Source organism: Pristis pectinata, chromosome 10 (genome assembly GCF_009764475.1).
Source record: "Pristis pectinata isolate sPriPec2 chromosome 10, sPriPec2.1.pri, whole genome shotgun sequence".
NCBI classification, from domain to species: Eukaryota; Metazoa; Chordata; class Chondrichthyes; order Rhinopristiformes; family Pristidae; genus Pristis; species Pristis pectinata.
The window spans coordinates 91,339,678-91,345,677 of record NC_067414.1 but is presented as its reverse complement, the minus strand read 5'-3'; the positions used below and the strand labels follow the sequence as shown (position 1 = coordinate 91,345,677).

Sequence of the window (6,000 nt, the reverse complement as noted above, 5' to 3'; positions counted from 1 at the left end):
CAAGTTTATTATCACTGTCTTATATGATGTGAAATTTGTTGTTTTACAGCAGCAGTACAGTGAAAAGACATAAAAAACTATAAATTACAAAATAAATAAATAGTGCAAAAAAAAAGGAATAACAAGGTAGTGTTCACAGGTTCATGGACCGTTCAGAAATCTGATGGCGGAGGAGGAGAGGCTGTTCCTGAATCATTGAGTGTGGGTCTTCAGGCTCCTGTACCTCCTCCCCGATGGTAGTAATGAGAAGGGGGCATGTCCCAGATGGTGAGGGTCCTTAGTGATGGATGGCGCCGCCTCTTGAAAGTGGCAGGGAGGGTTGTGCCCGGGATGGAGCTGGCTGAGTCTGCAGCCTTCTGCAGCCTCTTTCGATCCTGCATTGGAGCTTCCATACCGGGCGGTGATGCAACCAGTCAGAATGCTCTCCACCGTACATCTGTAGAAATTTTCAAGAGTCTTTAGAGACATACCGAATCTCCTCAAACTGCTAATGAAGTAGAGCCTCCGATGTGCCTTCTTCATGACTGCATCCATGTGTTGGGCTCAAGACCCACTCCCTCTCCCCTTCCATGCCTATCATGGTCCCTCTTACCAGCTGAGTTCTGGCAGCATGTGCCATGTTGGAGGGCTGCCCACTCCACTGCTCTTCCATGAACTGGAGTGGGCTGTGAGCGGTGACTAGACCTCAGGAGGTAGAACCTGAGACCCCATCCCTAGCGCTGCCCTGACAGAACTCTCGCTTGGTAAGACTGTGGTCAAAGAGCAGTGGAAACCACAGGGGAGCAGTGAGAAAGCGTCTCACAGTGGAAACTACAGAGGGGGAACAGGGTCTGAGGCAGGAGTTCGACCCAAAACATCGACAATTCCTTTTCTCCACAGATGCTGCTCAACCTTCTGAGCTCCTCCAGCAGATTGTTTCCTGTCCTGACAGTGTTGTCAGAGGCAATGTACATTATTTTCAAATGCCTGGTGTTCAGATATTTATAAACAGTTTAAATGGATTTAAATAATCTATAATATTTAAATAATTAAAAGTTAAACAACTGTAAATTAATTAAAAGCATAACATTAAAGTAAAAAAGCTCAGTCAGAGGTTATAAAAAAACTGCTGGGGGAACTCATCATGTCAACATACGGTGTATTGTCCTTCATCAATCGTGGAATTGAATTTAGGAGCCGTGAGGTATTGTTGCAGCTATATAGGACCCTGGTCAGACCCCACTTGGAGTACTGTGCTCAGTTCTGGCCGCCTTACTACAGGAAGGATTTGGAGGCCATAGAAAGGGTGCAGAGGAGATTTACAAGGATGTTGCCTGGATTGGGGAGCATTGGGGAGAGGATTGCTGACAGTGGTGGCCTCCAGATGTGCCACTATCTGATCTTCAGCGCGGTTCTGACTGCACACACGGAATTCAACAGCACTGAACACAAGTGGGCGGACAGGTAAAAGTCTCCCTGCGAAGCCACTGCCCACATTGGAGCTCAATCCGCCCATTGTCTCACGGTGAATCATTGACTCAGTTTCTCTCTCCACAGAGGCTCCCTGTCCTGCTGAGTATCTCCAGCAATTTCGGATTTTATTTCAGACTTGAGGCATCTGCGGCAGTTTGCTTCTAGAACTGAGGCTGATTTCTTCTGCATTCCCAGGTTATTTTTTGTCTCGAATCACAATCACAAAAGTAACAAGTGCTTTGAGGAACTTTGTCAAATGGAAAGCAGCGCAGTGCAGGTGACCCCCGTGTTGCAGAGTTGAGTTCCTAGAAGACATCTGGTTTCGCATACTTCCATAACAAGAAACTGCATCTGCGCATGCATCAAGAAATGCGAGTTGAAAGGAAATAAATTTTGTGCCAATTTGTTGACTTTCTTTTCCACACAAATTGCATGAGAACAAATGTTATTCTGTATCTCAAATTTTTAGGGTTGTGATTTGGTTGGTTGGTTTATTATTACTGTCACATGTACCGAGGTACACAAAGAAATTTTGTTTTGTATGCGATCCAGGCAGAGCATTTAATCACATCAGTGCATTGAGTTAGTATAAAACAATAACAGAATGCAGAATAAAGTGTTACAGTTACAGAGAAAGTGCAGTGCAGGCAGACAATAAGGTGCAAGGGCATAACAAGGTAGATTGTGAGGTCAAGAGTCCATCTTATTGTACTAGGGGACCATTCAATAGTGGGAAAGAAGCTGTCCTTGAGCCTGGTGGTACGTGCTTTCAGACTTTAGCATCGCTTTTGTGAATTCTGTGTGGGAGAATTTCCGTAACCTGACCGGCCATCATGCGGAGGTTGCCTGTATTCATCACAATGACCTCAAGTACCTCACAGGCATGTTCATCCATTCATGGGTGCTGGACGTCGATACCAAGTTCAGCATTTATTGTCCGTCCTTTATTACCTTGAACACAATGGTTCACTCAATCATTTCACAGGGCTGTTATGTGCCAACCATATTGCTGTGGTTCCAGAGTTACATGTATTGGTGTTGGTATTGGTATTAGTTTATTATTGTCACTTGTACCGAGGTACAGTGAAAAACTTGTCTTGCATACCAATTGTACAGGTCAATTCATTACATAAAAGTGTTAGATTTGCCCAGAGGACAATAGTAAACCTGGTGCATCTTTCCAACCCTCAGGTAATTTCATGGTTATCATTGCAGATATCCATTTTTAACAGATTTAGTTTGTTAACCAAATTTGCATTCCTGAACTGCTGAGGTGGGAAATCACTATATTAGGTCCACCACAGCACACCAGTCCTTTCTACAACTGTTTAGGACAAAAAGAGAAAAAGCTGGAAAAGCTCAGCAGTTCAGGCCACATCTGCAGAAAGAGAGACGGTCGACGTTTCAGCTCTGCAACCGTTCATCAGATCTTCTGAATCAACTGTTTCTCTTTCCACAGATGCTGCCTGACCTACTGAAATTCTTTTTCAAGAAATTTCTGTTCGAGTAGTAGATTTAGAGCATCTGTAGTTTTCTTTTTGATTTGAATGGCATGATTCCCAGAGCCAATTTGTAACCCATTAAGAGGGAGTCATGGAGTCACAGAGCTATACAGAAGGGAAACAGGCCCTTTGGCCCAACACGTCCGTGCCGACCAAGTTTCCTAACTGAGCTAGTCCCATTTGCCTGCATTTGGCCCACATGCACCTGTCTACATCAATGGTGCTGAGGTCGAGAGGGTTGAGAGCCTCAAGTTCCTAGGAGTGAACATCACCAATAGCCTGTCCTGGTCCAACCACGTAGATGCCACGGCCAAGAAAGTTCATCAGCACCTCTGCTTCCTCAAGAAGCTAAAGAAATTTGGCATGTTCCCTTTGACACTCACCAACTTTTATCGATGCACCATAAAAAGCATCCTATCTGGATGCATCACAGCTTGGTACAGCAACTGCTCTGCCCGGGACCGCAAGAAACTGCAGAGAGTTGTGGACACAGCCCAGCACATCACGGAAACCAGCCTCCCCTCCATGGACTCTATCTATACCTCTCACTTCTTTGGTGAAACAGCCAGCATAATCAAAGACCACACCCACCAAGGGCATTCTCTCTTCTCCCCTTTCCCATCGGGTAAAAGATACAGGACCCTGAGAGCACATACCAGCAGGCTCAAGGACAGCTTCTATCCCATTGTGATAAGACTATTGAATGGTTCCCTTATACAATGAGATGGACTCTTGACCTCACAATCTACCTTGTTATGACCATGCACCTTATTATCTACCTGCACTGCACTTCCTCTGTAGCTGTGACACTTTACTCTCTATTCTGTTATTGTTTTTATCCTGTACTACCTCAATGCACTGTGCAATGAATTGATCTGTATGAACGGTATGCAAGACAAATTTTTCACTGTACCTCGGTACAAGTGCCGATGATAAACCAATACCAATACCAATACCTGTCTAAGTGTCTTTTAAATATTGTAATTCCGGCCACTGTCTGTAAGGAGTTTGTACGTTCTCCCCATGTCTGCGTGGGTTTCCCCTTGGTACTCTGGTTTCCTCCCACATTCCAAAGATGTAGGAGTTAGGAAGTTGTGGGCATGCTATGTTGGCGCTGGACACTTGCGGGCTGCCCCCAGAACACTCTATGCAAAAAGATGCATTTCGCTGTGTGTTCCGATGTACATGTGACTAATAATGAAGTCTTATCTTAATTGTACCTGGCTCTGTCATTTTCTCTGATTTCACATACCCACCACCCTCTGTGTGAAAAACTTGTCCCTCGGGCCCCCTTAAACTCTTGCCCCTCTCACCTTAAACCCCATGTGCCCTCTGGTTTTAGACTCCCCTACCCTGGAGAACAAGATTGTGACCATCCACCTTATCTATTCCCCTCATGATTTGATACGAAGCAACCACTGACTGTAGTCTTGAGACTTTAACCAAGCCAGTCTTGGAAGCAACAATTATTCCTGGGGGTGGCAGAGAATAAATCGCAGTTCCACTCATGTTAAATATCCATTGATCCACACTGAGAAGAGTGTGGATTCTATCCCTTTCACTCTGCACTTGCCACCTCCACATATAATTATGGTGGAGCAACCCAGCTGCTTCCAATTGAAGCTTGCCAGCGTCTGTACTCGACCGTGTGGGCGTTCTGCAAACACAAGGGGTGCTGAGCAGCATGTGGTGCCTCGCACGTTCACACCTTTGCCTATCCTTGACATCAAGTCTGTTCCAGAGAGAATCCTGCTTTTATTTTCTTTGTGGATGCTTTCCTTCCCTTAACCCTTCCACCGATCCCCTTGACCTTTTCTTTCACCTCTCTCTCCTCGGTCAGCCCCTGTGCTCGGCCGCGCTGGCTGGCCGGGGTGTGCTCCGACCCTCTGCCTTCGTGCTGACCTTCTGCCATTGCGCCGTTGCCGATGTCCTGGCGGGTCTTGTTCCCACATGCAGGTTGGGTGGAGCGCGGCAGACGGGCATGGCGTCCAGAGGCTTCCTCCCTGATGGCACTATGACAGCTCACCATATCTCAGGTCTGTCGCACTGTTTACAGATTCCTCTGAACAGAATCAGATCCAGAATCAGAATCAGGTTTATTATCGCTGAGAGAAATTTGTTTTGCGGCAGCAGTACAGTGTAAAGACATAAAAATTACTGTAAGTTACAAAAATAAATAAATAGTGCAAAAGAGAAATAACAAGGTAGTGTTCATGGGCTCATGGACCGTTCAGAAATCTGATAGCGGACGGGAAGAAGCTGTTCCTGAATTGTTGAGTGTGGGTCTTCAGGCTCCTGTACTTACTCCTCAATGGTAGTAACGAGAAGAGGGCATGTCCCAGATGGTGAGGGTCCTTAGTGATGGATGCTGCCTTCCTGAGGCACCGCCTCTTGAAGATGTCCTCGATGGTGGGGAGGGTTGTGCCTGTGATGGAGCTGGCTGAGTCTACAACCCTCTGCAGCCTCTTGCAATCCTATGCATTGGAGCCTCCGTACCAGGCGGTGATGCAACCAGTCAGAATGCTCTCCACTGTACATCTGCAGAAATTTATAAGAGTCTTTGGTGACATACCAAATCTCCTCAAACTCCTAATTGAAAACTTTTAGAGACAGATGCAATTGATTTCAATTATTAAAACATAATTAAGCAAAAATAGAATTAATGAATTTATTTGAAAACAATCAATAGGTGAATTCATTATAAGTGTACAGAAAACAAAATAAATAGTTAAACTTACCATTTTACTGAAGGTCAAATAATTAGGGCAATGCTCCATCAAACAACCATGCCTGTCGTTGAGTTAGGGAACCAGATAGTAAGTGTATCATAATGGAACATTGTAGAAATTCCCCAGGACTTAGCACTGGAGGAGGGAGAGGGGGAAATCAGATGCCCACGGCATGATTTCCAGCACCTTCTGTGTTTTTACCATAGAAAGCATCTTATCTGGATGTATCACGGCTTGGTATGGCAACTGCTCTGCCCTGGACCGCAAGAAACTGCAGAGAATTGTGGACACAGCCCAGCACATCATGGAAACCAGCC

General features: G+C 45.5%; 1 protein-coding gene across 1 annotated transcript in view; it reads right to left on the bottom strand.

Moving 5' to 3' along the window:
• Window positions 1-4,601: 4,601 nt before the first annotated feature.
• The window catches only part of si:dkey-16j16.4 (uncharacterized), a 380,812-nt gene continuing 379,413 nt past the window's right edge, over window positions 4,602-6,000 (bottom strand). The window contains exon 5 of the mRNA XM_052024174.1: window positions 4,602-4,611. The gene's annotated coding sequence lies outside the window, so the exon portion shown is untranslated. The remainder of the gene's footprint in view (window positions 4,612-6,000) is intronic.